Source organism: Condylura cristata, unplaced genomic scaffold (assembly GCF_000260355.1).
Source record: "Condylura cristata isolate star-nosed mole 26May11 unplaced genomic scaffold, ConCri1.0 scaffold00030, whole genome shotgun sequence".
Taxonomy (NCBI): Eukaryota; Metazoa; Chordata; class Mammalia; order Eulipotyphla; family Talpidae; genus Condylura; species Condylura cristata.
Genome location: NW_004567131.1, coordinates 7,177,627 through 7,188,096, shown reverse-complemented (window position 1 = coordinate 7,188,096; position 10,470 = coordinate 7,177,627).

Genomic DNA, 10,470 nt, shown 5'->3' with positions numbered 1-10,470 from the left:
TCAGCCCCGCCCACAGCCACCCGGCCGCGCCCCTTGCGCCTGACCTTCCGGCTCCGGCTCCAGCTCTGGAGGGCGCGCCCTGCGCCGCCATGTCCCAGGGCCCAGTGATCTCCTTGCCATTTCCTTTCAGATTGTAGCCTCTCCCCTTCCTACAGGATTTCCTTTTTTGACTCAGTGAATTCATTTGCAGATTACCGTTCACCTTTATTAAATTGAACAAGTGATTTGTCTAAAAGAATATGTGCACTTCATCAGTAGTGTAAACTTTCCTCCACCTCCTACTCAGTGAGGATCCCTTCCTGTGCCCAACCTGGGTCGCAGCTCTCTTAGGCTCTTACATTCAGTGAAAGGAAAACGGAATCTCAGATAACTGACAACAAAATATTAGCAGATTACTTCTGACTTGGTATGGTGAATAGTGTTCCAAATTAACCTGTCTTAGGGGAGAAATAATTTTAAAGAATGGGGAAAGCAGACCTTGGGAGTAGACCTTAAGCAGTACCTAGTGAAGATAGTAAGGATTGCTTTTGAAATCTTATTTGGAAACATGACAGATTGCTAGATCAGGACTGGGATTTTGCCAGGCAATTCCAGTGTAAACAAAATCTGAAACAATGGTTTGTTTACACTGTCATTGAAAATACTATAATATTTTCGTAGGGAAGAGTTGCTGACAAGGAATGTTAGTCTTTAACTCTTGACATTTAAAATGGTTGAATAAACATATGTATTATTCAGGAAAACCTACTTTAGCAATTAGCTTTGAAGAGTTGATTTTGATAATATGTTTACATTTATTCTTAATAAAATATGCAAAGTTTTAATGACTGTCAAATGATGTAAGAAATTTGTCAAGTCTACATAATTTTAGTAAGTTTTTTTGTGTTGTACAATCAGAAAAATTAGCACTTGTTAAAGGTTCTGCTTATTTTTAAAAGAGCATATTTATATTTTTCCTTGAAAAACAACCTTTTCTGGGCCCTCCCTTGTGGCACAACTGTTAAAGCACAGCACCATGAAGCTATTACAGCCACTGAAGCAGGTGGACCACATGGCGTGGCAGACCTCTCCTGACCCGTCGGTTGTTCTCGTCAGCAGTATATTTCAGTCTTTCTGCCTGTTCTGCTCCCCACTCTGTCTCTGGTGAATCCTCTCACTTCCGCACCTCTGGCCTGTACCCCAGTTCTGTATGCATAAATAAGTAAATCTTTTAAAAAAGAAAAAAAAACGATTTTAAGAAAACTTTCATTTTTTTATGTCATTATTTACATTCTTATAAAATGTCTTACAATCGCAAATTTGGGACTTGATGAGATTTTAAGTGAACTGGGAGTACTAACGTTTAGTTAAAAAAAAAATAGCAAGGCTAACAGGCAATCTCATATACATTTATTTAAGAATATTGAAAGGGCAATTTAGTGTGTAAGTGTGTGTATAGACAGACAGACAGACAGACACCTCAAGCATGTTCTAAGGAAGGACAAAAAAGACTGATGTAATACTTAGATAAAGAAGTCACAAGGTAGAAATAGTCAAGTGGAGGTATCACAAAGTAAAAGTTCTTTTGGTATAACCTTTCAAACAGTATATTATTCCTGCTGGCTTCTTGGAATGTTGGTGATTTGGCCCATCCAGTGGCCTAGCCAAGGTTAAAGAGGACAGTGAAGTGATTTTTGTGTAGTGGAGTGTACCATAGGTAAATGTCATTTTTTGGTCAAGAAGTATATACCAAGTGCATTAATTATGTTTAATATGGAATACTTTTGTGTTTCACTATACTTTGATATACATTCTTTTCTTCTCATTTTATTTACTTTTAATGCTCTAAGTTAAAAAAAAAATCCTTCCTATATATCCATACTGCTGGATGCAGAAAAGAAGTAATGTGACAAAATATTAACAAGCAGAAAATGTAACCAAGCAAGGAGAGGAACCTCAAGAAATGTGAATTACAAATTTGTGGGGAAATACAGAATAAGATTCAGTGACATTTCTATAACAAACTGGAATCTAATCTAGATGAGTAGCCAGGAACTAGGGTCAAAAGTGTGTTGATGCTAGAGGAACCAACTGCTTTCTTTAAGAAAATAAAATCCTGTACCATCAAGGTTTAAGTCCACCTTTGCCCTTGAAATTTAAATTTCCTTCTGTTATCCTTTCACTTTGACTCCTTCAACCCCTAGCTTCATAACTTTTCCTGTGAATCATTTAGCAAGCAAAAAAAAAAAAAAAAAAAAAAAAAAAAAAAGCTGAACATTAGTAGTAGGGGGAAACAAAAGAGAAAGACCTATAATACTATAATAGCTAATGTTTATGGAGTGCCTATATGTGCCGGCAGTGTATGTTATTTAATACAACTGAATAAGGCAAGTGCTGTTACTATCTCCATTTTACACACAAGGCAGGCAGGAAACAGGAGACTTAAGGGTTCCAAGTCACACAGCCTTTGAGTAGTAGTATCAAGTTTTGAACCCAAAGTTCAGAACCCACTGTCCTAACCAATGAACAGTAATAAGTTTCATATAATAGAGCACAAATAATGCAAGAAGTGGAATCTTGGAAAGTCTAAGATATGCAAATTTCAGCCCAAAATACTGACATGAATATAAGGGTGCCTCTTCACTCTTTCCCAGTCTGCATCCACATAGCTATGTCTTTCTTTTTTGAGGAGCTCATTATAATCCATTAAATCCATTTAGTGAACCATAAAAGGATTGCTATCTTGAAAAACACTAGTTAAAATCCAAAATATAAAAATGTCAGTTTGTATAAAATTTATAAGGGCAGTTTCTTTCTAAAACATAAATTGTGGGAAACTAGCTTTGGAGTAATATGTGTATATTCTGGTTGCTATGTTAATATACTTGTGACCCAATCAAAAATGTTTGAAAGACACCCTTATAGTCACCCCTGGCCAGAACTTCTCTGTATATTTCATCCTTCAGCATCAAGACCAAGAGAAAATCTCACTTTTCAACATCTTTGCATACTTCTCAGCTCCAGGATCTGGTCTAAGAGATTTTGAGCACAAGAGTATAATAATGTAATAAACATATATACAATAAGAATTACACAGAATAAAAAAAGAGATTGTTCTAAGAAAGACGTAGAGTTAGAAGTTTAATGGAAGGAAAACCTGGGACAGAGATTGGAGAGCTGGGTGGGGAGGTGGGAGAGTTGTGTAGTTAATAATCACGCACAATCTTACACGTGTCGGCTCTTATAGGTTGCAAAATATTTTGTATCTTATTTTATCATTATTCCCCTATCCTTTACTCAGCTAATTTCCCCAATCCTTTTCTCTCTCCTTAGCAGGAACTGCCTCTGCGACACATTCCCTAAGCTGCCTTTGCTGTCAGCCTTGGAAATGACTTAAATATCCTGTTCTGGTAGACTGGTAAGTGCTGAGAATTGAGATAATGTTGATGCTTTTATTAAGCCTCAAATCCTCACTTGGAGGTGAGTAACCTGCCCAAAGTGGTACAGAAAATATGTATGGATGAATGAATGGGTGGTGGAACTCAAATTCAAAGACTGGTTATGGTTCTTACTCAAGATGCTAGCTAGCTTTTTTTCTTAAAGGAGGATAGAACTGTGTCAAAAGAAATAACATTAAGAAAAATGTTCCTTAGGAGAATAAATATTTTGGATGACAATGCACTATAATAAAAAAAAAAGAACTAGACAGTGTCTACTCTGTTATTAACTATTATATTTCATGTAAGTTGAATAATTTTTTCTAACTTGAAAGGGGGGAGTCTCACTTAATGTTGTTGGTGGTGAGTGTCCTAGCAGGTGTTATCTCTCAGGTAGACTCTAGGAAATCAGGACAGGCTACCTGGAGCCATATTTGCATGAAGTCCTCTGAAAGAAATTGGCAGGCACTGGGAGCTATGTCTAAACAAAGAATGTTAGACATAAGCTCCCCAATAAGAGGGAGGGACAGGGAGGTGAAGATAGAAATAAGACAAGTCACTATTGTCTTTGTGCATGAAAAGCTAAATTCATGGGTGAGTACAGGATAGTTGTGCACTTTTGAGTTGAAGACTGAAAAATTAAACAACCTGGTGTTTGTGTTGGTGTTGCAAGCAAGGAAGTTTCAGGAATGTGAAGAGATTCAAAAAGACCTAACATTATTTAAGAGGAAAAAAAAAAAAAAACTCTCCTAGTAAGCTTAGCACATAGGCAGAATGTTCCAGAAACAGACTTGGTGTTCTTTGTGGATTCAGTTCTTCCCTCAAACCTGTTTTCAACCTCATATCTCAGAAAATATCTACTCTTGCTTCAATTACATAGACTATCATTAATGACCTTTGCTAATAATAACCAACTTTTATTGAACATTGACCTAGATCTAAAACACTGCTGAGTATTCTTAGCGAAATCTTTACAACAACTGCATAGGGTTGGGGCTATAGGATTACTATAATTACCTTATTTTATAGATGGGGGAGGAGGAGGCTGAGTGACTTGCCTAGGTTACATGCTTAAAGTAATCTGACTAATTTTACTCTTAAATACTTCACTCTAGCTCCCTGACTTGCCCAGGTGATCAGATTGCCTTAAGATAATTTTGATAGTATATGAGACTTGAATGTGCAAGATCAGAATATATCTTAAAATCAGAATAATATCATAGTCCTTTTTTTCTTAAAAAAAATCATTTCAGAACATAACAGTGTACTCTACAATCACTCTTCCATTTTCAGAATGATATCACAGTCCTTTTTTTCCTTAAAAAAATTACAGAAAATAATGGTGTACTTTACAATTACTCTTCCATTTAATAACACATCTTATATTATGTTATAGCTATTTATGTTTCTCTCCCACTAAACTATAAATTGTTTGCAATTAAAGATTGATTTACTCAACTTTGTGTCCTTGGTACTTAGCACAATTCCTGGTATGTTAAAAGTATTTAACAGATTTCTTGGATTCAATGAAAAAAGGAATGTCATCTGCCTAATAGGTTAACAGGTAGGTACAATCTAGAAGACAAATATCATCACTCTTGTCACAAAAATATTTGATTATCCCCAACTGTTGGCCTGGGAAAACAAAACCACAATTCTCTGAGTATTATCCCACTTAAATTTTATCTGAACTCAAAGGTATGTGATAGTGCCCCGAACAATTATTTTAGCATGTTTCTTATTGAATATTTACTTATTTATCCTTTATGTTGATGAACAGGTATTCTGAGGCCAATTTCCAAAGGAAATTGTTGACCTCAAATAAAAGGTGTCCCATTATTTTACCAGTGAAATGGTTTAATTTGGGGGAAAACATCAACAAGGCAATTTGGAAAACACAGTCTCATAGCGAGACATCAATGTTCTTCTAACAATCAAAGTTGGTGCCTTCTTGTATAGTCTTTAAAGGAGTTAGGACTGCTCTAAGATGTCCCTCCTTTTTTCTAATGAGATGGAGCAACAATGTCCTTCCATCAGAGATACAAGGCATAGTGGATCCTGTACTGTAAGTCCTTACTTAACATTATTGATAACTTATTGAAACCTGTGGCTTTAAATAGAATGACATAGAACAAAAGAAGATCTTTGAATAATGTCATGTTGGTCATTGTCAGCTAGGATTGGTTTTTCTGTTACAATGAAACATTAAATGAACTATATTAATCAAGGGCCAACTTTTTGCTGATTGTGCATGTGTGGGAACTCTCTTCTAGGATCCCATTCCATTTAAGTATGATTTATGTCTTAATTTTCACATTTCCCCTTTTGATCAAGATTTTTCTCTGAAAGCATTGCTGATTAAAAGTCAGGTTTATCAGGTTCAGTGACACTGTTGTCCTTCAGTTCCAGGAAGGGTCTTTCTTCGGTGTCATCTCCTATGCTGGAGAAAGAGTGCACAGATAAAGAATCTATTGAGATTATATTAAATAACAAGGAGTGGCAAAGGAGACATGTCTTAGGCATTGTTCATCCCAGTCTGTATCCTTCTAATGGACTTAACCCTAATATCTTGGGAAAATGTCTCACCAAATGTTATCTATTTTGATTGCAGAAAATTTTTATCTTCAGGTTATTAGATAGTATACAGGTTCAATAAGATTTGGTGCTTTCTTTGAATGTATTATGTGAATCCATGAGTTTATAACCTAAAGTATGACTTGCACAAAAGCTTGTTAGCAATACTTTATAGAGGTTGTTGCAACAAAGTTGAAGAGACTCTTTCTCGAGGTTTCTTTTCCAACAGACAAAATATCCAGGTTGCAGTTTTGGGTTAGGTTGCTTAAGGTCTCTGTCTCTCTGGAGCATTCTGGGAAAAGATTGCTCAATCAGAGCATGATTATTTTGATAGAAGTAATTAGGCTTTTACAGTATTGAAACGGCAGATCAAAGAAACAGGGGTGTGTACATTGGACATACCCTGTGACTATCTCAAAGGATAAGAATTCATGAATTTCAGGAGGAATGGAAATGAGATTTAGAAGGACCAACAGCAATGATTGTGGCCAAGGTAACTGGAGGATCTCTAAAAATTTGACCACTGTGTATTAATAATATTGTTGGTGTTACCAGTTGAACCAGATTTGAGGTCAGCAAACACAGTAAAAATATGAAACTGACCAAATGGCAGTTTACCAAAGCACCTCATCTGTAAATGGGTTGCTTGATCACTGTAAAGTTCAAGACTCATTTTCCAGGTAAGGATAGGTTTTTCCAAAAGAGCTTTGGCCACAGAAGAAAAATTTTCTTGTTTGCAAAGGAAAGCTTCCATTTAGTGAGAAAAAAATCAGATTGTGACTAAAATATTACTTATATCTACAAGATGGGGAAATAGCATGAAATCTAATTAGCAAATCTTGAATGACCCACAGGATAATTTAAAACGTCCAGAAGGACAAGCAGGCTTTCCTAGGTTATATGTTGGACAGTAAAAATGTAAGATAGGTACCTTGTACAGTTTATTAATGTAATGCAGATTAGCCAATGTTGAGCCACAAATGCAATAAAATTATCAGTGGACTAAAGCTTGAATACATGTTAGGAGTTGTTATCATTGAAAAGGTTCTCTATCAACCAGGAACTCTTAGATACCAGCAAAGTATCTAAGAATTCAACTTAGGTCTGTCACTACACAGAGATCGTGTTAGATTCCACAGGTTAGGGCTTAGTCTTCTGGGACTGTAACAGTGTGATATCCATATAAAGGGAAGGTTCCAGGTTTCCTGCCCCACCCAAGGAGGTGTAGAGCTGAGCAGGTATGAGAATCTGAAAAAGAGAAAAATAAAGAGAGAGAGATGAGGAAAGAAGAGGACTGGAAGAGGCACATGGAGCAGAGAGACATGTGAAGAAGCTATGCCTGCTTCTCAGGCTTGAACTTGCACTAGACACTTGGGAAACATGGAAGGGACACTTGAAACCAAAATATGGGACCCACGGGAGGCTGACAATGATAGCCATACTCTTGACTTGGTTTTGATTTTGCTCCTTTCCTTCAAGATTTATCTGGCCCATTTGCTCCTTTCATGTAGACTCCCTCTCCAGGAGGTTCTATAGATTTGTGGCAAGCTTTCTGGCCTCAGTGGCTTTGATTTGGGCCAACCTTGTCTGGCTGGGCATTACCCATGAAGGGATAGGTAACTTTAGGTGTTTGATGGGGAAAGTATTTTAACCATATTCTTTCTCTTCTCTTTAGTTCACACTAATTGTTGTTGCACACTAATTGTACTAAAGTTCTTTTCTATTGAAGGTTTTCCTCACTAGAGTATTTTTACCTTTATGCAATAGATGGCAGAACCCGTTTAGAGTGGGAAGGTTTGGGGATGGAATTACCTCTCATTCTGCCTGCTAATAGGATCACCCGACCTCCATCCACACTTAAGACAGATGTCAGTTTTAAACCCAGGTAGATACCTGAGCTTCTAACCAACAGACTACAGCACCCACCTCCTTAGAAATCAGATGCCAGTAGCAAGCCCAGTTTGTTAACTGAGCTTCTGACCAACTAACTATAAGTCAGAGGTTTTGAGGAGACTCTCTGTGGTTCTATTAATTTGCTAGATTGGCTTACAAACTCAACAGATGATTAGCTTATTATAAAAGAGTATAACTCTGTAACAGCCAGAAGGAAGAGATGCATGAGGCAAGGAATGGTAAAAGAGTGCAGAGCTTCCATGCCCTATCCAGGTATGGAATTACTCTTTCAGTATCTCCATGTTATCAACCTGGAGGCTCTAAACTTTGTCCTTTTGGATTTTTAAAGCAGCTTCATTATATAGACATAATTGATTAAATCATTGACCTTCGGTGACTGACCTCAATCTCTAGCCCCTCTCCCTTCTTCAGAGAACTGAAAGTTCCAACCCTCTGGTCACATGGTTGACTCTCCTAGCAACCAGCACCCATTCTTAGGTGGAGTCCAAAAATCACTCATTAACTAACAAAAGACTCTCTGCACTTAGGAAATTCCAAGGCTCTTGGGAGTTGTGAGTCAGGAACCAACCTAGACAAAGACCAAATATGTGTGAGAAATAGATTTCAGTCATCTGAATAAGCAAATATATTTTTCTTATAAATCACAAGATCCCAGATGGGTATTGGCATGTTTTAATTAATCAAAACAGTTATATTGAGGCCAAATAAATGTAAATTTTTTAAATTTGACTTTACTCCTCCCCCACAAATTATCTTATTGTATTTAGATTTAAATTCAAATGATACTCAGTTCATAGAGGCATTTGATTTGGTCCACATTATATTTTTAAATTTTGTAACTGAATATCAGCAAGTAACATATTTTAAAAAATAAACATTTTAATTTTTCCAAAAAATCAAAAGCTTGGATGATAATCGGTCTTCCATCCCCTTTATTCCCACTTAGGGCATTTATCACTGGAGTGAAACTACCCAGTTCAGAAGCCCAGATGTTCCCTATTTTCCCATAAAACCACCTGGAGACTATTTAGTCTACCTCCTTGTCCCTGAAGGTATTTGAGATTATGATCAATCTTAAAGGGAAGGCTTGATCATCTAAGCCCCTAGATTAAGAGAAATCATAAAACCTGAAAACTGAACAGTTTTACACAGAAATTTGGTAATGCTGTTAGCATATGACCAAGTGTTACTCAGGGACCCCAAAATATGAAGGAGACCACCCTCTAATGAGATCCAGCAATCTATGTACAAAAAGGCAAAGGAAGTAGACTCTTAGTATGAAATAATTTTAATAGAACTAGTGTACATAGAGAGGAGAAAATGATATTCCTAATAATAGATTCCCAATAAAACTCTGAAAATTCCCCATCTTCCTGTGAGCAGATGCCCAAACAAAGTTGGACTGAAGCAGGGCCAATGAGGCCAGAAAGTTTGATACAAGTCTAAGATACTTTCTAGTGAAGAACCCCAGGGGAAGAGTGAGAAGGGCCAGGGGAGTCTAAGACAGAAGAGATAAAAATATGTAAGTCAAGATAATGATGAAAATGTTTCTTAAGTGATGACTTCTGCTTTAGGATCTAAATTGGAGAAACAGCTACAATGGTAAAATGTTGACCAGGGGTGTTCACACTAGTTGTACAAACTAGATGTACAAGTGGTTCACTTATACAACAGCACCCTAAGTAGTATGCATACCAGGGGAAGTTAGATCTCAGTTTGAGATGCTGGAAAGTCCTAAGGCCAAACTTGTTTCAGGGACATGAAGCTTCCTCTCTGTGAATGGGCTGCACAAGACTGTGAGCAAAGATGTAAAGAATGACAGTCACCAATCACTGAAGTAGAGAAGTTCTTCCTCATGTTTTTATGTTTGTGAATAAGCTCAAGGGAAAGAATGGAGCCAGAAAGATAAGATTAGATAGGTAGACAGAGGTTTAGATTGCTTTGCATCTAAATATTGCTATTGCATTTTATGCCTCTGTAGTGTGGAAACTGAGTCAAATTTAATTTAGAAATTTGATAGTTGCTGTGACTTGGGTATCATGTAATAAAATTGTCAACATGACAAAAAGTTATATATGGGCAGGAAAATACCTTATATTTGAATAACATTAAATTTTCATATTTAAGTTCTCATGTGCTACTTGTATCTGATCACCACACTGTTACTCTTTAAAATTACTACGAAGCAGAGAGTTAATGTCAGTAGAAATTTTGGATGCTATCTAAAGAGGCCCAGGATTAAATGGCAAAACCCTTACCTAGACAAGTGAGGGGATTAGGAGGAAAAGGGAGATTACCAGTAGACTAACAGATGAGAAAAATGTCCTAGTTAGACATTTTCCTTGCTATAGTATCTTCTTGTTTGTAGAAGCAAAAATAGTCTTTGAAGTTTGAATTTTTCATCCTTGCCATAACTGCTCCATGAAGTGGGTGCCTATTCATCGTCACTTGCACACACAAACATACATATAGGTAAAGAGATGCTCATTTTACATGTCAAGCTGCTTTGAATTTTTCTTTCATGTGTTACTTTAAAAGTTCTTTTTTAGTTTAAAATAGTATATAA